General features: G+C 36.8%; 1 protein-coding gene across 2 annotated transcripts in view; it reads right to left on the bottom strand.

Moving 5' to 3' along the window:
- Window positions 1-25,445, bottom strand: part of snRNP-U1-C (small ribonucleoprotein particle U1 subunit C) — a 272,411-nt gene that overhangs the window by 138,016 nt on the left and 108,950 nt on the right. The window contains exon 3 of one of the 2 annotated variants that reach the window (XM_081731125.1): window positions 19,588-19,755. The exons of the other annotated variant lie outside the window; for it this stretch is intronic. The gene's annotated coding sequence lies outside the window, so the exon portion shown is untranslated. The remainder of the gene's footprint in view (window positions 1-19,587; window positions 19,756-25,445) is intronic. 2 annotated transcript variants of the gene reach the window in all.

Below are 25,445 nucleotides of genomic sequence, written 5' to 3'. Positions count from 1 at the left end.
AGTGTCACTTTTCATCTTTGCATAGTAATTTCGTCCGTATTTGACTACTTTTACATGTCACCTTCACCTCTTGGTAGGGATTTTTTCAGTATCTCGCCCCCACAACTATGGAGAAATTTTAACCAACTAAGTATAATTATAAATTATCATCTGAAACACAACAGTACGGGTGATCTTTTTCGCAGAGGAATTCGTTAACTACTGTTTCAATATCAATGTATTGGCTTTTTTTGCTGTCCATGCTGAAGATTGCCAAAGGGCTAAACTTCATCTGCACTATTGTGCAATGAATATAGGTTTTAGTGGTTTAATTTACTGAATACTCGCTTAGATGTTGCTCTCGTCACAGAAAAGTGATATACAGTTATAAAAGAAAAATGAAATGAAATATCTAATTTTTACGTCCCACGATTATGCCGACTATGCTAATGGAGAGAGTAATGGTGAGAAATAAATGAAATCGTTTAATGAAAAAAGTGGGAGGAAACGGGAGAAACCCGAGGACACTCATGCACACGGTGTTTGTCCACAATAAAGTTCATTCGGCGTGAGCTGGGATCGAACCAAGGACCCCATGCACCATAGGTAAAGTTGGCGTCTAAACAAATACGGAACACTACTATCAATGAGAGTTATATAAGATTAGATTTTTAGTTATTTCATTCTAAGTTAAAATTTCAATCAATCTTGTTCTTCATTACTGTTCGAAAACTTAAAGTTGTTGCTGCAAGGACGTGATAAATCTTTTCAGTAGACTTACCAGTCCCCTCCACAGCTTCTTTTTCATGTAAGGCTAAAGTAGTCTCATTTTAGACATCGAGGAAAAATAGTGGAATTACGAATTTTCAATGGGCCCCGTTTTACTCTGGGCTCCCTCAACACACTGCCGTTAGTTACGTCACTGTTCAGGATGCATGATGCAGCGTCTGCTTTTAGGAATACTTTCTAAGGCAGTACGAGTTTTTTTTTAACTGCTGTGTGAATTAAGTTGTATTTGCTAGAAGTGTCGGTTAAAGGACACTAAAGATCCTACACTCAAACACAAATAATCTCTTTCGAAACTCTAATGGAAAACGAAACGAATCGTCCTAAACATGTTACGCTTTTGAAGAGAAAACGAGCAAAGCAGTAGTTGCACATACGCTTAATGGTGTTTCTTGGATACAAATTTATAACTTACAAAAGTCATGTTCACGTCATGGTTTGATAGATGAAGGGTTAGTAAAAGGAATTCTTGCGCTGGTGGTCGTGGGTTCGAATCTCTGCTCTTCTTGTTACTTTTTTCTCTTAGCTAAACTTAGTTTGTGCATTCCAAATCTCAAAGTTTGGTTTGGATTATTTATGAAAGCAGGTAGAGAATTAATTGTAGTCGAAATTAGTTTCAAATATGAGATTATAATTACATATTTTGTCTTTAACTTATTACGTATCAATTTTTATATCAAATTTTCCAGTCTTTATTTAATTCATCTTCCGGTGTAATACAATGAACATTTGCAGAGCGACGTCAGTCGGACGAAAGTACTATATTCCATTGTTACTCTAATATACCTAGGTATTTGTTCATATATTTATAAATTGTTTACTAAGTAAAAACTTATGGCGGTCCACATTATGTGTCATATAATAGACCGTACGAAGGCGGACATAGCAGAACGCGTATTGCAAATATCCCTGGTGATAAAAAGTAGGGGTCTTCTTCACTAGATTCGAACCACTGTTACAGGCGGTTTTGGTTTACATAGCAAGCATAATACCACTCGGCCACCAAGTCTCGCACGTTAGCCTCTTTATTAATGCAAAACATACTGAGACACTTACATTCACTGGTGTCGCGTAATGTATTTCATAAAATTTTGTTAATAAGTGTGTCGAATTAGGTAGCCCTCGAGAGGGCTGATGGTGTTGTGGGCGAGCATTTATTAATAGTATGTATAGTCCCCTTGGGACTCGATTACAGCTGCCATACGCCGTGGCATTGAATCCACCAGGCGAGAGATATAGCGTTGGGTGCAACAGATCGACCACGCATCTTCAACACGCTCCCGAAGATCTTTAGATGTTCGTGGAGGATTGTTCGACCAGGTTTCCCGCAATGTCAGGTTTTCCGGTTGCAACACAGGCCCACATATTTTCAGTAGGGTTCAGATCTGCTCCATGGGGAACCCAGTCAACTATTTCGACATCAGGTTGTCTCTGCAACCATTCCTGAACCACATTTGAATTATGTATCGAGCTATTGTCCTGTTGCAAATATAATATGCCGTCACCTACATGAGCTTTTATTTCCGGAAGCGTTTCATCCAAATATTCCACATACTTGTGGGCGTTTAGGCAACCAGGAATCCTGTAGATTGCTCCGAAATTTGCAGCCTTGCATATCCATGCCCAACAGTGGACAGTTACATGTCCCATTCGACCAGAACGGGAAACGTATTCAGAGGCATACCTTTTTCCAGGGGGGCGGTAAACACGCTTCGGCCCGAAGTTTGCACTGGAAAATATTTTTTCGTCTGTGAAAACGACCTCGTCCCACACACGTGCAATATTTAACTGTGCAAACGCCAGACGGTCAACCATGTGGTCTTCTGTTAGTCGCTCCTTAACAGCTGCCCTCTATGATCTCAAACCAAAGGATTTGAGTCTACGACGGACAGTCGTAACATCGCCTGGGAAATTGGTTTCCTCTCGTAACTGTCGGGCAGACATGAAAGGGTGCTCACGGCATTGGGCAGTTACACTCTGGTCTTCTTCGGCAGAGGAAACTCTTTGTCGCCCACTTCCTCTTTTACGTCTTACATCTCCTGTTTCCTCATATCTCCTCCACCACCTGCGTGCTGTAGCACGGTTAACGCCATATCTCGCGCCTGCCTCGCTGTAGTTCATGCCCGCATGCTCAATTAAAGCAATCAACGCTGCTTTTAACAGAAGCTTCGTAGTGAGCCATTCTCACACCAGAAGCAAAATGATAGCTTTGCTTAAGTGTTTGAACGGAACGTGCTTCATGTGACGTCACGTAACGAGGCGGAGTTTCCTCTCATTGCTGTAGACGATATCGTACGCTCTCTGCTGGGTGTTTCGTGACGGAAAAAGTGCTTTTAAGCAGTTCATGGCGACCGCTTTGAAATCAAATGTAAAGTATGAGAATTAAATTTGTCATATCTGTAGTTTGGTGTAGAGACAAAACAAAATTGGAAACCAAAGGTTTAAGAACAACTCAGATTATTAATATAAAACAAATCAAAGATTATTAACTTGTATTATCATACAAGAAATGCGAGAATTTTGAAACAAAGAAAAATAACTTAGAAATTTGCAACTAAAGACAAAAAAAACTAACTTAAATACACTAAAGGGTATGAGTAGGGGGATTAATGGGGACGTCAGCAATGAGGCTATATGTCCCCGTCTCGATTAACGCGAGGGATGGATTTACCATTTCACTTTGACGGAATAACGTAGAGGATGGAGAGGAGGGGGAAGATACATAACAGCTATAAATATAAAAATAAAAGTGACAATGTTCGGTGGTGAATAACTCTTGAACTACCCGATCGTTCTCAATCACATTTTGAACATAGATGAAATTCGAACCTGGGAAGCTTTTTGTTATTTCATTTTGATATTAGAACTTGCGGAAGAGGAGGGGAGGGTAAATATATGAAAATGAATAAAACTTAATAACTCTTGAACAATCCGACTGATCCCAATCAATCAAACATTCAATATAGATAAGGTTTGGACCTGGGATGTTTTTATTTTTTGCCTTGACGGCACAATGTAGGGGAGGGGAAGGGGGGACTATGTAAAAAAATAAAAATAAAAATGCTGTCTTGGTGACTTCATCACGCTTAAACCACCAAACTGATCTTAATCAAATTATCAACATAGATGAGGTTCGGACCTGGGGTGGTTTTTATCATATCCCTTTGATGGTAGAACGTAGGGTAGGAGGAAGGGAGGGGAGATATCTATAAAAATGAATAAAACTTAACTCTTGAACCATCTGACCGATCTCGATCTAATTTTCAACATAGACGACGTTCGGGCCTAGAAACTTTTGTTTTAATATCTTCACTTTGACGGTAGAACATAGAGGATAAGAGAAGGGGAGATTAATATATAAAAATAAATAGAACAACTCTTGAACCATCCAACAGATTTCGATCAAATTTTCAACGTACATGACATTCGGGCCTGGGATAATTTTTGTCATACCGTGCCCCCAACATGGAGAGGGATACATAAAATCATCGAAAATGACCAATATCAAAGAGTGCTTTAGTAATAGTAAACCCATAACATATTACTATTTTTCTTTAATTTAGCCCAGCGAAATCGGGGTGCGACTTAGATTCGAGGAGTTATCGAGAAATAATTAGAGATATTAACGTGTTATTGAATTACTTTGCTAATAATAATAATAATAATAATAATAATAATAATAATAATAATAACTATTATTATTATTATTAGTAGTAGTAGTAGTATTAGTATTAGTATTATTATTATTGAAGATTTGATCATTCAAATATTGAAAGATCAAAATATTCAAATACCTTAAGACAATTAAACGTGATTCATGAGTTTTGTAACAAAACACGTCAAGAAATGAGTTAAATGAAGGCTGCAAGAGTTTATATCAAAGTTGAGTATTGTGAGCTAGTGACAAGCATGTAATAACGTCTCGTATTTGAAAATAATGTTAGCTACTTTTAATTCACTAAGTGGTATTAGATTTAATTCAAGCTTAAGAATTGGAATGAACAAACTCAGTGTAGCTTAAAGAAACAAAACGTAAGAAGAACGGACGAGATTCGAACCCTGGACCACTAGTACAAAAATCCTGTTCACTAACCCCTCACCTAACAAGCCATCAACTTCTATAAGTTTTAAATTTGCAAGCAAATGATACCATTATACGTTTGTGCAATCAATGTTTTGATGTTTTCCTCTTCAATAACGTAACATGTTTACGACGATTCCTTTCGTTTTCCATTAGAGCTTCTAGAGAGATGATTTGTGTTTGAGTATAGGATCTTTTGTTTCCTTTAACCGACAGTTCTAGCAAATACAACTCAATTGAAACAGCTGTAAAAAAAAAAAAAAAAAAAAAAAACTAGTACTGTCTTAGAAAGTATTCCTAAAAGGGAGAAACTCCATCGTGCACCCTGAACAGTGACCGGAGTGCGTTGAGCGAGGCCAACAACAAAATGGGATCCATTGAAGATTCGTAACTCCACTTTGAAGGTTTTAATTGATTTCACACTTTTTCCTCAATGTCTAAAATGTAACTACTTGTCTAAAATGTAACTACTTAGCCTTAGATGAAAAGGAAGTTGTGAAGGAGCTATAGACTGTGAAGTCTACCGAAAAGATTTATCACGTCCTTGCAGCAACTATTTGCAGCAACTATTTCCAGCAAAAGGGAATAAGTACATCAGAACTAAGTTTTCAGAAACGCTAAAAAACCTTCCCGAGGCGTATTTGTATTTGTTTCAACACGTGTATAACTGATTAATTGTAGCAAAAGAACTGACAAACTCTAAGACAAGAAGAAGAATCTTGTATTGTAGCACTGCAATTGGTGAGAAAAGCTTAAAAGTGGAAAAAATATTTTTATGTGCTTATTTCCTTTTTCCAATCAGTGGTTCAATTATGAGCCTATATTTTTGAGGTGTTAAAAATAAGAAGAAGAAAACTTATTAACTGGTAGGTTACGCTGGACTCTTAATTCTGTATATGGAATAATGGAACGTGGGGTTATATAGAGGAATTTGATTTTTGTTGGCGATCAATTAATCTTTACCATAGTAGGGAATACTGGTTGGTCCGGATTTCGAACAGTAATGAAGATCAAGATTGATTGAAATTTCAACTTAGAATGAAATAAATAAAAATCTAATCTTATACAACTCTCATTGATAGTAGTGTTCCGTATTTGTTTAGACGCCTATTCTTTTATAACTTTACCTATGGTGCATGGAGTTGTTGGTTAGATCCCAGCTCGCGCTGAATGAACTTTATTATGGACAAACACCGTGTGCATGAGTTTTCTCGGGTTTCTCCAGTTTCCTCCCACTTTCTTCATTAAACGATTTCATTCGTTTCTCACCATCACTGTCTCCATTAGTGTAGTCGGCATAACGTGGGACGTAAAACTTAAATATTTCGTTTCGTTTTTCTTTTATAACTGTATCTCACTTTTCCTGTGACGAGAGCATCATCTAAGCGAGTATTCTGTGAATTAAACCACTATATTCATAGCACAATAGTACAGAAGGAAGTTTAGCTCTTTGGCAATCTCCAGCATGGACAGCAAAAAAAGCCAATACATTGATATTGAAACAGCAGTTAACGAATTCCTCTGCGAAAAACATCACCCGTACTGTTGTGTTTCAGATGATAATTTATAATTATACTTAGTTGGTTGAAATTTCTCCATAGTTGTGGGGGCGAGATACTGAAAAAATCCCTACCAAGAGGTGACGGTGACATGTAAAAGTAGTCAAATACGGACGAAATTAGTGTCGAATTCATGTGCAAAGATGAAAAGTGACACTGTGGATGCTGCGTAAGTCCAAAATACGCCTTGGTTGGCTTCGAGTTGACAATGGGAGGGTGACAGGAATAAAGAATCGAAAATATCCTATATTTGTGTGGAATGGATAGTTTTCGGGATCACTGACATAAAAGGTGATATTTCAGATGTGTATATGTCCAAGGTTGGCCATATTGAAATGGGTCATAGAGAGAACCAGTAAATACTTCAGAACAGTTCCTTTTTGGTGCGTTTCAAGACACTGAGAGTGAAAAGTGATAATGTACAAATCACATTCTCAATTATCGGAGATATGACTTCTGGGGAAGTGTCGTTGCTCCAGGGAGGCATTACTAACTGATCACTCCCTAAAATCGTCACTGTTTTGCAGGGCCGTAGACAGAAATTTATTTCAGCGATTGAGGGCATATTTTACTAAAATGTCTATCATCCAGGGGCGGATCCAGGATGATTGTTTGGGAGGGTCGGTCGTTCGAAGTCAAATCAAGGTAAGAGCGGATTGCAAAAAAAGAAAGAAAAAGAACAAATTTAGAAAAGAAGTAGCTCTTCTGCAGAATTAACTTTCTTAAGAAAGTAAGGCCTATCTACTTTAGGTTTTAATTTAAGTTTATAATACAAAGATGAAAAATACTTAGGATATGTTTTATTTTAAAAAAAAAGTATAAAAAGTTCCCTATTCTGGGGGATGTGGTCGCCCGAGCGCACTCCCCTGAATCCGCCCCTGCTATCATCATCTCTAAAATTAGATGTAATTTACAAAAAAAAGTAGTGATTTCGTGGGGGCAAAAGCTCTTGATTGCAAAGGCCTGCATCCTGTGTATGTCCCTGCTGCTCTGAATTGTCAAAAGCTCCTCTTCAAAGATAAGACATGAAATATAAATAATAAACGTGTAACATAGAATACAATATAAATAGAACATATGTTATAATTAAGAAATAGAAAATAATTATAAAATAAAGTTGAAGAACAATTAAAAAAACATTAAAACTTGAAAGTAAAATATACTTTGAAAACAATTTTGCATTTATGCAGGGCTACAAACAGTGAGGAGTGCCATGTAAATTTAGTAACAAATATAATATTGGAAAATTATTTCGAATTAAACTAGCTGTGACTACATTACTTCAAAATTGAACTTGTGGAATATACAGTATGAGCGTAGCTCAAATCAAATAATCAATAAGAATGGTCTTGATTGGAAGCCCGGACCATCCACGTAAAAGTAACTTACATTAACCATTCACCTAACAGACAATGACGCACAGGGCTTGGCACTACTTTATCAGATGGTTCTATCAAATGTAACTTAATTAAAACAATAGTAACAAATTTTAAAGCTTTAAAAAGTGTCCTGAAGAAGAGGAAGTTCATTTTGCACATTGTAACTAAGTTACAAGAGGTTTACGTCCTATCTGAACGGCGCATCCACCGAGTCAACTTTTGGAATATCCCCTTAAGATAGCTTTCAACGCAGCTAAGGGAAACGTATGTGAACCAGTAATAGAATTCTCCGTAGCAGAATGGATAAAGTCATGGTTCGATAACCACAAGGTTCGTGGTTCGAAACCCGACGCCGAAATCAGATTTTTTAAAATCTTAATTCCTCAGTTCTGAAGATCTTTCTCTCCTTTCGTAATCATCTGATGCTCTAAAAAGAGTTCTCGACATTAATTCGACAACTGCCTAATGTGATCCTCGCAGTTCGAAAACTTCCCTTCTTATCTTTCAGAATATCAGAATTTTCGCCATAATACTTACGAATGCTGTCCGATCATTTTTTCCCCAATTCTAAATCTGTGTATACAAATCATCCCTCTCTGTCTCCATACTTGAATCCCTCTCTCTCTCTCTCTCAATGTCACCCAGGAAGTCATATAGCTTGAGATCAAACCTTCGACTCTTGAAACCAAATGTAAGCTCTTTAGCAATGTGCTATCGTAGCTCTATAGGTTTGTTGTTAAAACCAATGTCTTTTAGACTTTATTTGGGGGGGGGGGGGGAAAGGAAGAGATTCTCCGGCGACATAAGATTTTTACTTTTTATTAGTGTATTACTATACATTTGATCAAAAACTACGTATTTATGAAGCTCAAGAGAGGGGGAATTACACCCTCCTGTCCGGCCCAAATGACGCCCCTGAAACATTTGCTTGCACTTACTGAAAAGAAATTCAATGAATCATTGAATAAAACTCGTTTCTGTCCGTAGATATTTTAGAGCTCTTGGCAATTTCCATAGATTTCTTAGGGAGCATCTTACTAGCTTGCACTCTTTAAAGAAAGAAAAGAATGAAACTAAAGATATTTATGAAGCTCTGGGAAGATTGTGTGAGTTTCCTTTAATTTAGGCTCTTAAAAATATTTCAGAACAAACGAATGGAAAAGACTGTTTTAAAGCTATAACGTTGTAAACTTGATTCCTGTTTCTTTTTCAGCTGAATGGAAAGAGTGTACTACGTCTCACACACTGCTTTAGACAAGGAGAGGTGGAGGACGGGGAGGAGTTGGAATAAATACTAGAAGCAACTAATCGATTGATACATGTATTGCGGGAATGCATAAGAAAACTGGGCAAGAGTTTGTTATTCATTTGGACTTAGAATTTTTGTAACAAATTTTATGTCGCGGACTGTACAAAACAGTACAAAACTAGTACAAAACTTTGACATTCTTTTCTGAGTAAATTTTAAAATTGGAGGAACAAGTTAACGTAGCTGTATTCTTCTCTGTCACTTGAGAAAGGTTTTGGCGAAAAAGAAAAAAAAATTGCGTAGAAATTCCGAATGGTTTGCGTTGCTTTGTTATTTGATACTTTGAGTGGAAAAATCTTCCTTCTTCCTTGGGAGAGGAATGAACCATATGTAGGAATATTGGTTAATGTGTTTATTTTCCCCTTCCCTACTGTGGAGTGTGCATTCTTTTAAAGTTATAAACATTAATACATCTATTAAGAATCTATACAAAATAATCTTGAATTCCAACCAAATAATGTCTGAAATGTATGATGTAGAAGTATCTAACTTTCTCATTAACATAATAGATAAGGCAACATGAGATCAAAAATTTATGAATAATGTATTTTTAGTTATATTTTGCATTTTATTACATTTAATTACTTTATTACATAATTACATTACATCGATTATTTTTATAAAATTCTACACCAGAGCATAGGTATTCCTAATTAATTTTCTTTAACTTATTTTCCTTGTGACACCAGAAGAACATTACTATAGTATTACATTTTCTTCTTTCTCTTCCTTATTTTTCGATAAAGATAAGAAAGATGCCTAAGTGCTGTGTTCAGGCCATGGTTGACGGAAAGCTAGTCTGAAAATGAAAGAGTAAAACGAAGAGAATTCCATCCAGCCGCTCGAGTAAGTGCTGACAAAAATAGGGAAGAGAACGAGAAAAAGAATGTTAAGTGCGTTCTGGAGAAGTTGTATTATAATGAATACGACAGATGGTATGACAAGAAGAAGAGAAAAAGTCAGCGAGAGTATACTTTTAAAAAAAAAGAGTAAATTTAACCCTAATCCTTAACTGATCTCAATTCCAAACGATATGAATAGTTCTTAAATTTCAAATGCAACATAAAAGCACAGACTCATACATAAAACATGTTTCATGAAAATCAGAAAATTTTGCAGAAATTGTTAATTAGTTAGATTTGAGATTAGAGTCGCTTTCAGCAGAAAGGTTATATGAAACGTGAATGTACAGCTTGAAATCGGTATTTGAATCGAAATTAAATTATAAAAGCTTAGGTGACCCAGTGCTATTTTCCAAACTTGATTTTAAAGGGTTTAGCAGCTTTCGATATATTCTATTTTTGAACCCTTTCCCCCTAGGATATACCTTTAATGAAAGTGACATGAAAGAAACCCGACTCGAGTCAATTGCTACCTACATTGCAAAATCCATTTGAAAGAGTCTATAAGTTTTTCTCATGATGATGGGATAAATAACAGATGAGTTTGTGTGTGGAGAAAAATACCTCTTAGGATACTCATTATAATGAAAGGGGACATGAAAAATCCAGTTCGAGCCAAGTGCTATTTCAAAATTCTTTTCAAATGGTTCAGCAGTTTTCTACTGATGATGAGACAAGACAGTCTCAATTGTCTTCTTTCCAAAAATTTTACTTTTACTTTCGAGCAACGATAGGAGATAAGAAAGTATAGCAATATAATGGAAAACTCGAGATTTAAAAGAATTTTTAAGTTGGATCGCCTCTACATGCCTCAAAACGAAGTTCTGGACGTCTGTTCGTCCCAACGAAAATGTTTGGTCGCCCAGAAGGCATAACTACGGTTCAACGTATCGAGACGTAATTTTAAATTTAAGGTTTTTATAAGATTCTCTAGCGGCTTTTTTCGAATTTTCTTACTACTGCCAAAACTACGAGTAGTTTACTGAAATGAAAATCAAAATTTGTGATTTTTTGGAAACGCCTCTAACGATTTCTTCATGTTCCATAAATACATGATTCATAACAATCTGATAATATGAGATAACTCATTTATCCTGAAAAATCGGTAAGGGGTAATTCATTTTAGAGTGAGTTTTTTCCGGACGACTTTTTCAAATACGAAACAGGCGATATATAATAATTTGATTAATAACCCTATAATAGGATTAAGTAATTTCTCCCGAATAAATCCGCAAGGGGAGTTTCTTAATAGAGTGAGTTTATTATTGGATGATATTCTCAAAAGCAACTCAATCGATTTTGTTTATATATCATTAATAATTCTGTAATGTTGCGTAAATCATTTTGTTGACACCTCATAAATAAATATTCAATTAATAACCCTGATATAAGAGGGTGCCATTTGTCACTCCTTATAAAAACAGTTCATGTAGGTAATTTTCCTTGAATGAAATTTCCTCAAAACATAATGTCGCTCGTATTTCATGTTTAAGCAATAACTGTAGCATAATATGATATACTTTAAGAAATAGGAGTGAGAAAATTTAGTGGAGTGGCCTGTATCTTTTATTACATATTGAGAAAATAATTATAGAATTTTTCCTCTTAAAGCTGGAACAAGTGTTCACTTACTTTGAATAATAAGTTTATATACTGTTTCATCTCCCTAACATGTCGCGAAATATCCTATTCTTGACATACATTTTAAACATGCTTATTTCTTGACATGCTTATTTCTTTTAAGGATTCTGTTAAACCGGAGATTCGGTTAAAGAGAACGGTAGTACAGTTTATTTAATTAATAGTCTTAATTTTATCGAAACAAAGTTGAAATAAGCAAAATAAATAATAACAGAATTCATTCTCCTTAATAGTTTAAAGTTGTGTATATTTTGTATTTTAATACATACTTTTAAGAATAGATTATGACATTTGCATTAAATAGTGAATATTACACATGATTTCTTGCTATAGATAGATCAAACAATAAAAATATGGTGTACTCTGAAATGTTAAAATATTTATCTGGTCGTGTACTTAAAAATATTTTATTTCTATTTCTTTTTCTTCTTTTTTTATTAGCATCGACACAAAACAGAGCACAGAGCATGTACTTTTCGTTGGCGAGGGGGAGAAAAGAGCAAAGTGGACTCCCAAACTCACGGCAAGGGGGAAGAAGAAAGAGAGAAAAGTGACCTCTTAAACCGACATGTGTAAGTCATAAATCAGAGTATAACAGAGACCAAAACTATGGCAACGTTGGTGGATACACATTTACTTATAATGTCACTAGTAAGATGATACGAGTGTTCGGTCATAGCCGAAACCACCCATGAAGAGCTTTATTGTTTTTGCCACGCACTATTTATCCTACAATTATGAATCGTACCTCGTTCTCTTCAGTATAAATCGGCCTTTCGAAAGGTATCGTGCATCTGAGGGGAAAAAATCCCCGAAAACGGAAATTTTTGTATATAGATAGATAGATAGATCCTTTATACAAAAATTTCTCTTTCGGGGGAATTTTCTCCCCTCAGGTGCACGATACGGATATGCAAGTTATACCGTTCGAAAGGCCGATTCATGTCAAAGAAAACAAGGTACGATTCGTGTTCCTACGACAATTACGGATATGTGAGGAAATTTTTATCTAGAATTCGGCATTTTTTTTTTTCATGCTATAGGGGAACATGCGTGTTGTTGAGACATGGGTCAATATTTTTTCTCGTCCTTAGTTTTCAAGATATGAGATTGGTATTTCGTACAGTTATTACATACACTATGTAGTATATTTCGAAATATTTTGGGCGCTGAGCGTTACCACCCGGGGCGCACAAAGGGGCCCAAAATTGGAAGAAAGGGATTTTTGTACAAAACTTTCCCTTTTGGGGGAATTTTGTCTTAGGTGCACGATAGGGATATGCAAGTTATACCGCTCGAAAGGCCGATTCATACCGAACAGGGCGAGGTACGATTCATGTTCCTACAATGATTAGTCTTTATGCTGAAGCGGATTGGATAGAAATTGACTGAAAATGTATCGAGGGAAAATTGGTAAATCGGCTATAGCGTCAAGACTATTTCCCCCCTACATTCTTCGTTCCTCATTATTTTCACAATGAAGCAAAGTTTCTTTTGGTACCATTCGCATGTGCGTGTCATATACCTGAGCGGAGAAATTCGCGATAAAAGAAGATTTTTTTAAAAAAAATCCCTTTTTCCCACTTTGAGTGGGAATTTCTCGCAATTGGTACGTAATAGGAAAATTTGACTGATGCAGTTGGAAACTCTGCTTCATTACAAAAAAAAAAAAAAACGAGGTACGAACCATGATCCTAGCGTCAATAGTGTAGCTGCTTGATTGAAAGCCTAAAAATTACCTAAGAAACCCCAAAATTTAAAAGGGATAATAGTGAACTATCCAGTACTTGTTGACACGTCGTCGAAATGTGTTCTCGAAAAATTATTTTGTGTCTAGAACATGCTTGAAACAAAATGAATAACGCTCTCGCCCGTGATGCGCAGACCTGGGGCCACATTAGGTACATGTCTTCGCACAATTATGGGTACACCAACGTAACGCAAACAATGCCATTATAATTGCTATGCCGCTTGTCTGAACTAAATTGTTAATTTTGCGTTGCGGTCACGGAAATTGTTACAGAAAGTGCCCGCCAGACTCCACTCACGACAGGAACTCTGAAACTGAACGAAATGCATACAGTTGATGCTAAAGATGAACGTTCAACTCCAAAAAGACAACAATAAATTTAAAATGTTTACAGTCTATTGTCTCTTCCCTTCCATAATAAAATACGAATAATTTACACTAAGCAAGTTCAGTGTTACGATTCAAACACTAGCTTACATTACGAACACATTCTATCAGATTTTGGATCATGTATCATCGGTTCCTAGCTTAAAGCATATTTAGTTTCCTAGTGGTGCAATGTGTATATATACGAGGTGTGGCTAGAAAAGAATCGGAATGATGCTACAAAATCTGTTATTAGACATTTTGCACAATGGGAACTCTATCACCTTCAAAGTTCTCTCCTTGACGATCCTTACATCGTTCCATATGATACTTCCATTGTTAGAAGCAGTGTTGCCAGTCATTTTTGAAATCATGTTCATGACATCCGTTGCTTTTCTTTCCACAGCTTCTACTGTCTCAAATCTGGCTCCTTCCAGGGCTGACTTCACAGTGAGGAATAAAAGAAGTCACACGGAACAAAATCCGGCGAACATGGCGGGTGATCTAACACTGGAATGCCATGTTTAGCCAAAAATGTCTTAACTGATAGGTCCGTATGGTCAGGGGAATTGTCTTGGTGTAGAATCCATGACTTCGTTTGCCACAAATCACATCGTCGTCTTCTTACTCTCTCACGAAGGTTTGTCAGAACATCAAGATGATAATGTTGGTTTACAGTTTGACCCTCGGGTACCCAATGAACGTACACGATCCCACGGTTGTCGAAAATAAGAATCATCATAGCTTTGAATTTCGACTTGCTCATTCAGGCTTTCTTCTGGCGTGAAGAACTCGGGCTCTTCCAATGCGGTGCTTTGTTTCAAGATCGTACGTGGAAAACCACGATTCATCACAGGTAATCACTTTGTCTAAGAATGTAGGATCCTTTTCAATGTTTGTCAAAATGTTAGTAGAAATGTTCACTCGAGCTTCCTTCTGTTCCAATGTCAGGTTTCTTGGCACCAATTTTGAACACACTTTACTCATGTTCAAATTCTCATGTAAAATTTGATGAACACTTTCTTTTGTCTATTCCTGTGATGTTAGCAACAGCTTTAATGCTCAATCGACGATCTTTCCGAATCACATCACTCACCTTTTTAATGTTTATTTCTGTTCTCGACGTGCAAGGTCGTCCTGGACGCGGGTCTTCTGTGATAATTTCCCGTCCCTCTTTAAAATGTTTAAACCACTCAAACACTTGTGTGCGTTATAAGCAATAATCTCCGTACACTGATTTTAACATATCGTACGTTTCCCTTGCGGATTTTCCCAGCTTGCACAGAAACTTCAGATTAGCACGCTGTCCCCCCCCCACACACACACACACATATATGGGCCAAGTTACGCTTATGCACAGAGGGCGAAAAACCACGTATAGTTATCATTCTTTAATCTTTGTGAGCGTCTGTCAGCATCATTCTTTAATCTTTGTGAGCGTCTGTCAGCATTTTTGACACTCATCTCGCATACAGTTTGTGATAACCCAGCTTGTCAGCCACAATTCGATGCACTGTTTTCGCAGGTACTTCTGGAAACCCTACGGCGAATTCAGTTATTGTGAACTGGCTATTGGATCGCACTTTCTCGTTAACGTGTTCCATCACATCGTCCGCCTTCCGCTACGCTAATCGTCATTAACATCTGAAAGCCCTTCCCGAAACTCTACATCATTACCTAACCTTCCCTTCAATTTATAACTGTCGGTCTGTAAATGTACGCAATTCCCGATGTCAGCTGTATTCTGTGCTTCAGCGTTCAGAAATCGTATGACAGATTTCACTTCACGTTTGGAGGGATTTTGTAATACGGCTCACATTTCACCTTACTGCTACTCGCACGTACGCTATTCTACTAAGACTATTCTATCTCTGTTGCAAGCACAGAATACTAGGGTATACTCACGCGTATGCTCCACTTCATCATTGTCAATCAGTATAAAAAAAATATCAGTCCTTGCTACATGTCTTGCCTCGTATCTTATCAGTCCTTGCGCCTCGTATCTTGCTACATGTCTGTGTTGCGATTCTTTTTTTCTTTCTCCTTTTTAGTTTAATGTCCTTGTCTGTGTTTTGTGATTTCGATCTCATGAAAAATTCGTAATATCTGTTGTTTCGTCATTCGTTCCTGCAAGGTAACCTAATAAAATGCATACTATTATTATAATAAAAGCTAAGAACAGTAATTTTAAATTATATGATGTTTAGGTAGTTCGTTTAGTTTTCGTTGAAGTACATAATTGAAAGTGTCTATAGATCTAAACCCTGTTCGGCCTAAGCTCTAAACTGCGATAAACAAAGCCACGTGAAACTAAATATCGCTGATTTGCTGTTGGCTTACCGACGCTTGTAGTCCTCCGCAAAATAGTTCATATGATTTGATTATTACCTTTACTATGAAGCTCCATATGAAACTACTACATTATTATAAATGACAAAAATTAATACGAATTATCTAATAAAACTGTAATCGAGTGTGGTTAATGAAACAATAGAAATAAACACTAAGCATGTGCAGTAATTATGGCACCAATCCAACTGTGGACGCGTGTTCTACTTTCAAGCCTGAAAGACGACTACCATGAATCTCGGTTCCGCGAGTCGCGAGTGTTGTGGTGAAACACCAAGGTAAACCTTTACTCACTAAGCAACAATTGTTTACCAGCGAAATTCATTTTTTTTTAATCTTCCGAGTTTTTTCTTTCTTTTCTGCTGCTGTTAAAAATATCTGGACTACACGAGACAGTATTGTCAAAATGCACGTGTATAATTTGCTCCTCTCCGTGGGGAGTGGGAGTGATACATCACTAGCCAATCGTATTTGTGACAAGCGGAAGGATACAAATATTTTGTTTACCGGAGTTTAGAGCTTACGTTGAACAGGGAATAGCTAGAGGTTTTAGTAGAGCCTTGTATGGAGAGTATGGAAGATGTAGAAGCCTTTTATGATATGTCAGAGCTTGAACTCAAAGAGTCGGCATAAACCCAGCTAAAGTATTTAATGTAGACAATACTAGTATCACTATAGTTCAGTCACGATATGAATAAAGTTACTGTATTTCTGTGAAACAGAAAAGGCAGGTCGAAAGTCTTTCACTACAAGCGGGACATTGTTGATAACTGTCTCACGCATGAGTAGATCCGAGATTTTTGTACTGCCAGTGACTGTTTCTCCCAGAAGAAATATAACACCTAGCTGCTCTCCAGAAGTATTGCTAGATGTCATCCTTCTGGATACATCACGAATAAGTTTTCATTCACTGGCTCCAATATTTCATACACTGCGTGAAACCCACTCAAGAAAACCCAGTTGTTCCGATTTAATATTGACATTTACTTTCATACCAGAAACCCTTATGTGATTTTTTGGGACGAAGAAAGCACAGTGTCATAATTATATGCTTTTCGCGACATACATTAAATAGGTTTTAATCTATGGATGTTTTATTTATGGGACTATTTGGGCCGCTTGGATGCCATGTGGGCTAAGTTCGAAACTGAAATTTTCCAGAAGAGATATTTGAAGTTCAACAGCTTATGAAAAATCATATTTCTGTTATTGGTAACCAAAACCATAATTTCGTAGCTTATAGTCTAGAACTTACTGTTTACAAAAATGTCTTTAAAAAGGTATAGAATTGCATGCTGGCATTAGTCCATTTTTCCGTTTTTGGACTTCTCGAGTTATTTGATATTCAATCGGATCATTTAAGACCTATTATTCACAAGTTGATACATGGATGTCAAATTATACAATCACAGTTCTTTCTGTCTATCAAGTACGAAAAACATATGCTAAAACTGCTGGAACGGCTGTTTGAAAATAGGACGAGCAGCTTCTGAAAACATGGTATCATATCCTTCGACAAAAATGTTTCCTAAGGCAGGTTTTATTCACATTGAAGATAGGAAAACAGATGGAAGTTTATCGGTACAAGCAAGTATTACTGCAGAGGAAGATAGGCATACTGCTTTTAAAGCCGTTATGTTACTTCCAGACAGACCTACACAGCAAATTTCAGTTACTTTTTTTTATTATTTTATTTTTATTTGTTTTCATAATCTGGAACAAATTCTCTTTTTCACAATTGACCATTACCATTCTTACATACACGATCCTCAAAACATGCTACAGATTGTCCTGCAGGAAAGGTTGCAGTCATAACTGCTTCCCTTTATAAGAGAGAATACAGACCAATTAAAGGATACGAAAGAGAATGAGAGAAACGCCAAAGAATAACATCTAGCATCTTGCAGCAAGACTTTTTCTTGCACGAAACGAAAACGCAACGCAGATCCTAAGAGCAAACGTTCTTTCAAAAAACAGACTTACTGGTGAGAATTCTTCTTCAGAAGAAAATAATTCATGGTCTTTTGAAATGGTTTTCCTTAAATTCTTATCATCAGATCTCCATTCGATATTAGGAATCCTTACAATCCGACATGAAGAAAAAAAATAACTTTGTAAATGTGTATCTTGCTTTTAACTTTTATTGAGTCGAAACTTTAAAATTATTATCTAAATAGGCAACAAAACACATTGAAAAGGCGAGATCAGTAAAATTTCAGTTGTAAAATTCTTATTACTTTTATAAAGAAAGTATCCGATAGTCGGGATCTTACCTCTATGATTCGATTTTCCCACTGGCGATTGTGAAAAATAACCCTTTAGAATTTAATAGACATGCACCCTCGCCTATCACACTATTGTACATTGTGCAACGGTAACTTTTGGATAAGGCCATGACAACCATGTCAATATACACGAGTAACCAAGTGATTTTCACACTTCCTGTACGGAAGCGTAGTTTCAGTTTAGTTGAGTTGATTTTGAGTTTGACGTCCCTTTCAGCAGCGAGGCTATATGAGACGGGACATACTGATTAACGTGGAATCCGAACTACATGAAAGTTTCGGCTTAGGTTTACGGTTAAAGAACATGAGGTTCAAATTCCATGTCAATCTATAGGTTCAAGCTTCAAGCAAGCACACAGTTACAGTGAAGGAAAAGAAATTGTCGGTTTAAGTTCATACAGAATCCAACGTGCTATTTTACTAAATGTACTGGTGTCGTTTAAAACAGAAAACTCGTCAGCAACTAACAATCTACTTTCAGGAATTAGATAGGACTTATGGCGAAATAATAAATGGACTCCATACATATTTTGCCAATCTGAACAAGGATCTTTACCGTACAAACATTTTGCAATCGAAATTGATTCTACTCCAAATTGTACCGGAACCCGATGTACCAATTCAGGTCTCCTTTTAAGTATTTCAGTTGATTTCTCTCCTGCATTGTAATACCATCTAGTAGGGAAGTACCTTCGGTAACTATTCAACCACAGTTTCAAAAATCTAGCATTGCGGTGAGCTACTATAATTTGGGTTCCAATATTTTGACCAACTGGCCATCCAATAACCATTTCAAAGCGTCTGAATGAATCAAGTGTTCGTAGAAGAAGAGCATCTGTGTCTAGATAAATACCTCCAAATTTCTGAAGTATTCTTATCCTTACTACATCGGAAGCATGATAAACTGAGGAAATAGGCTGCCCGAATACATGAGAAGGTCTATTAATTACGTTAACTTTTACGATTCCATTACTGACTGATTGTAGAATATTCCAGTATCTCCCTGTGAAATTACCATAGTCTGAATGGATTAAAAGTTCATCAGGATGCTGTACTTTTAACGCTGCTACAATGCATAGGAATGAAATAAAATTCAGTTCTAGCTTCCCCAAAATAACGAAGTGAACTATATTGGGTATTATATATTTTCCTGCACCATTAACATTATCAAAATAACTAAAGTCTATTTTCTCACTGTTACCATACGTATGCCACCAGATAAACAATTGATTCGAACAGACGCAGACAACCACTCCACACATTAAGAAAAACATGATCAAGAGTTTCTTCCTTCCTCTTGGACATTTGACAGTCTGCATGCTCATTGAAGTGGATATACACAAACACCTCCAAACGTTTTTGTCACATTCTGGAAATAAATTTGAGTTATATCAATGATACTTTACTGCACTAGCACATGTTGAAAGTGAAGAATTTTTGTAGCCTTCCCCAATTCACAATATACCAATTCCAACAGTATATATCACATAACTAAAAAGCAATCTTTGCACACCCGACATTCCACAGCAACTTCAGTAAAAATGCTGAAGAAACAATGAAACTGTCTATCAATAAATTGTGAAAAATGCCTCGGCGTAAAACTGATGAAAGGATATATGAACTCTCGATAATTTAAGAATTATCAACAAAATAAAACACAAGAAAACTTTTCTTGCACCAAAAACAAACTATTCATTGCGACAAAGCAAAATGAAGCGGCAAATTCCGGAAAACGCTGCATAAAAAAAGAACTATGAACATGGGTGCTCAATGATGTCGTTGAGCTGCTGTTTCTGCTGAAAATGAGATATAGATAATTTTGAGTTGAGTTGATTTTAGTTTAGCGTCCCTTTCAGCAGCGAGGCTATATGAGACGTGGACCTACTGATTAACGTGGAATCCGAACCACAGGATATAGATAATTTTGAGGCAAGGCATATGGAAACATGCAAGAACCTATAGTCTATTTAAAAGCAAGAAAGGAATCACAGACTCCACTAGAACAGAAATAACATATGGGCAGATATTGAATAAGCGGATTTCCCAAAGAGGAGTCTCGTTTGTGGCAGTGAAAAACACGTAAAACATATTTTCTTCTTCCAATTATATATCTAATTAGCAGTTACTGAGACTGGCGAATTGTTCTGATACAGGAGTAATGTTAAGAATAGGACTATCATATCTCACGACCATAATTCTGAAATAAAGATGTACAAAAAGTCGACCACGGGTTAGAAAAGTATTTCTAATGACATATCGAAGAGAGACATAGGAATAAAATGAGACATTAAAACCTTTCTGCTAACCACTGTTGCATGATGTTGACAAGTACTTCCTTTACAACCTTGTAGCTAACTGTACGAAGGATTTTCTAGGTACGATACATGATATATTTTCCATGGTGTTCTGCAACTTGTTTGCTGCGAGACACACACGGATTTTGATAAAGGGTTGTATTTTGAGTATTCCTTCCTGCACAATGCTCAGAAATTTTCAATGCCTCTAGCATCAGGTACATTCCGAGCGTTGTTACGCTTCGCGAGGAAATCAATCCTTCAGCAGTATGGACGTTAGTCACATCTTGCATAATGGCACGCTGCCATATTAAGCCAGAACGAAACATCCTGCCAGCAATGGTGTTTTGCAATGAGGACAGGAATCTGCGCTACACATATTCTTCGACATAAAGAGCTCCTTCGTGGCTAAGCGGTTAGCGTACGCGCCTTTGGACACACATTCGCCTTTGTACGCGCCTTTGGACACATATTCGCCTTTGGACGAATGTGGGAGACACACATTCGATTCTCGGCGGGAGCTCATGTGGTTCGGATCCCACGGTAGTCGGTAGGTCCCATCTCATATAGCCTTGCTGCTGAAAGGGACGTTAAACTCAAAATCAACTTATATTCTTCGACATAAATTGTGACTATCATAATACCCCCTCAAATGAATGGTTCGGAGGCATCAATGGCTAACCAGACGAGAAAATATTTATGGAACTGTCTTTTGTTTCCTTTTTCCTTTATCAAAGGGTGCTTGTGCATGGTGTACAGAATGATAAAATACCCTAGCCGAAACATCTAAGGCAGTGTTTCTCAAAGTGTGGGTCGCGACCCATTGGTGGGTCCCGGCCCGCATTTTGATGGGTCGCAAGAAGTTTTTCCTTTTAATTATCAAAATTTTATGTTGATGCAGAAACATGTTGTGAAGTATTATTCAGAAAATGAAAATTGGAAGTGTCTGTTAATGAAGTGAAGAGTAAGTGGTTACTCAGAACCCTGTTTTGTTGTACAGTCAGTAGAGATGCTGGGTTAGGATGGAAAGAGAATGGGTGAGTCATGGGGTAGGGCATTGCGTCGGAACTAGTGTTAGTTCTGTGTTAGCTTCCTATGGAAACACTTTAACCTTCTTTGTGCATGTGTAACAAATACAGTTATTGAATAAGAAATTTACATTACACTTGCTCGATCATCACCGACTAGTGTTCTTGTACCGACAGGACCACTATATTCATAAATTTGCATTACAATTTAACTTGAAAGTGAGATATTTACGATAGATATGAAAGCAACCAAATAAATTTTGCTTTATTAAGATGTAAGCATCGAGCTCCACTTTGTAACATTCGTGGTCGGTCGGAGTGTTTACAACACTCCGAGATAAATTTCATTTCAATCACTCATACGGACTGTTATTGAACGAACTGGAATTAGAGATATGAGTTATAAAATTTAACTGTTTTGAAATACATCACCATTACGTAAAATGTCAATGTGTGTTTGAAGAAAAGTAGGTGGGCCACAAAATACTTTTTATTATTTCGTGTGGGTCGCACTAACAAGAAGTTTGAGAACCACTGATCTAAGGGATCAATGGGGACGTTCGTCTCATCATCAAAAATTAAAACTTTTCGCACACATTTTTGGTACAACGTCGGACACTTTTTCATGCGTCCTTCGATCCGCAGTTTGTTTGCACAGTCCTTTTATCTTTCCTGCCATCCCTGCAACTAACATTTTAATGTAACTGATGGCTAAGGCAAGCTGTTCAAACAATTTGGCCGCGCCGTAATGTAATCTCCCTATATCTTCGCATTCCAGTTGCTCGATATCTCGGTAGTATTTTGCCGCAACCTGCCTCCCTGCACAAAGTGGGCAGTGGTATACACGCAATTAGGTTATTAGCAAGCGTAACATGTGGTTACACAAATATTAATGCTCAAATCTAAATATGGTTATGGTCTTTATCCTATTTTGAAATAAACTAGAACAATGCAGCTTTTATTTTGCAGATTCGCTGTATTTCACTACAGGAATTATTTTATATTGCAATAATGTTCTTACACGTTAATTAAATCTCAAGCGGCGCCTGCGGCAGGCAGATAGAGGGTAGCCCAAAAGTAGGTATACAGACCAGCAACGATCAAGTATGATATTTTAATTTATTAATATAATGAATTTATTTGCTTTGGTTTGTTCCGAGCTTAAGTATAAGTGAAAACAAATTAAGAACAAATACGGAAGAAATTAAATCAATACCTATATGGATAACAATAAGTAAATTATATAAAATGTCATGACCGATCAGTACGGGGCTGTATACCTAGTTTTTGGCCACCCTCTACATTAGAATGATTGTTAATTAATCACTGAGTAAGGAAATTTTCTTTTATAATAACGATTGTGTTTGATATAAGATAAATACTTCTGGATTTTAAAGGCTCACATTATTTACATTTAGTAATGTGTGTCAACGGTAGTATGCTTCATGTGGGTCGGCAGTAAAGCTTGTTAAATATTGCACTGTCTTAAACGGAAATGTGAAAAACTTTTATCACTTCAGTCATGGTTTATTTCAATCAAGAAGCATACGATATTATGCAAGTTTTAGGAGAACGTGGAGGTAATTACAGTCAAGCTACATGATTTTGGCAGGACCGATTTCGGGTCCAGAGTCCTCACACACGATACGTTTTTTCGCAGCTGGCTAGGCGAGTGAGAAATGACGGTATCATTTACCCTGATCATAATAAAGGACGAAAGATACACCGCTCAGTTAGAGATGAAAGAACGCCAGGTATTGCTGGATTCCCAAATGTGTATCATCATGATTATCTAAGGCGAAGGGATTCTGCTGTCAGTAAATCCACAGCTTTTCGTATTTTAAGGGAAAACAGATATCACCCGTAGTTTATATATATCTTTATCAGGATAGACACCAAATGATACTCACCGAACACACACTTTAGGCAGTAACCGAACGATTTTTATCGTTATGCTCTATATTCTGATGAATGCACGTATACAAATGTCTGGCAGGTTAATGGGTGGAATTTTCGGTATTGGTATCAAGCTAATCCTTATTAAGGGTTTTCATTACAGCCAAATTAAACTAACCTTAATTTTAGAGTTTTTCTGCAATATCATCAAAGCAAATAAAAAATACTCGTCAAGCAGAAAGGTAGTGAACAATATGATTTTGCACGTGATACCTTTACCACAATTCACCTATCAGCTTTTGGTATGCGCTATTTACAGAACCCGCAAAAAAATGCTACAGTTGCAAATCGAAAGCAGATAGATGAGTTGTGATAACGGTATCACATGTAAAATCGTGTTGTCTAGTTCACTACGTTTCTGCTTTTCGAATATTTTTATTTGTTTTGAAGATATTACAGAAAAACTCTGAAATCAGCAGCAGTTTAATTTCGCTGTAGTGAAGACTTAATTGAGGGAAATAGGTCATCAACATGTTTGGAAACTGGGTGTTTGGTGTGACATTGTTAGGATGCATACATTTTTCGAGGATGATTTGAATGGTCACAAATATGCAAAACTAATAGAGAGAGATCTTCGTACTTCATTCGAAAATATTTCACCCCAACTGCGTCGCGATACATGATTCCAACATAACAGATGTCCAGCGCATACATCACGCCGTGCTCGTGCTGCACTAAATGCAATGTTTCTCGATAGATGGATACGTAAATATGGGCCTGTTACATATTCACACTGATCATCGGACCTTACTGTGCTCGATTGCTATTTGTGATACAGAGTAAAGGACTTATTTTATCGTCAACGTCCCACAGCGAGAGAAAATATGGTTCAGCGAATCAGCGAAGCTACCTGATCTCATACAGACGACGAAGTTCTTTGAGCTGGCAATTCGTTTCCGAATAGTAAGGGCTTGCATCATACAGAATGGTGACCACTTCGAGCATTTAGTTTGAACTATCAAACTATTTTTGTTTCTTATAATCATCAGAAATTTGAATATTTCTTTAATCATATTGTTATCCTTTACTTTACTTTATTTTTTTCTACTGAATTGTGATAAACATCCACAAAGATGATAGCAACTGCAATACATAGTGACAAATACGATCAAGTTGTTTTATTTGATTTGAGTTACAATGGGCTGTTATTTGAGTTGGTTGTACTAAGTTACACAATAAAAATGATATTCCCCTACGAGCTGTATAATTCTGACGTAGTGCTATGAAATAAATTTTGACAAAGTAAGACTTAACAAGGAGAAGACGGAGCTAAGTCTTCCGTAGCCTAAGGATATTTTACGACCTTAGTCGCTGAACCGAAGGCTGAAAATCGCCAGAAACAACTGACAAATACCACAATCTCATTAACTCAAACATCACGTATGCTGAACTTTGATACGAAAGTATTTATTGAGAACTTACGGTACGTAGAACCTAACCAGACCCACCATTATTCATGCATAAGGTAGAAATAACTTACCGTACTTGTGTAGAGAAGATTCGGACTACTAGGCATGTGTACCGACGAACTCAACTTGCTGTACAAATGTAGAGGTGAACCCCCCTTCCCTACTGCGCATACGTACACACACCCTTATCTACTCTCCATAGGTAGAGATGAAACCAGTAGCGTAGCTAGTTTTTTTCAGGGGGGGGCCAATGAAGGGCCCAAGAAGATTTTGAGGGGGCCATCTCCAATATATATATATATATATATATATATATATATATATATATATATATATATATATATTAGGGTGGTCCTTAATTTTTGATTTCCT

This window comes from Thermobia domestica, chromosome 11, assembly GCF_964235325.1.
Source record: "Thermobia domestica chromosome 11, izTheDome1.hap1.1, whole genome shotgun sequence".
Taxonomy (NCBI): domain Eukaryota; kingdom Metazoa; phylum Arthropoda; class Insecta; order Zygentoma; family Lepismatidae; genus Thermobia; species Thermobia domestica.
Note: the sequence above shows the minus strand (reverse complement) of the source record. Positions and strands in the feature narration are given on the sequence as shown.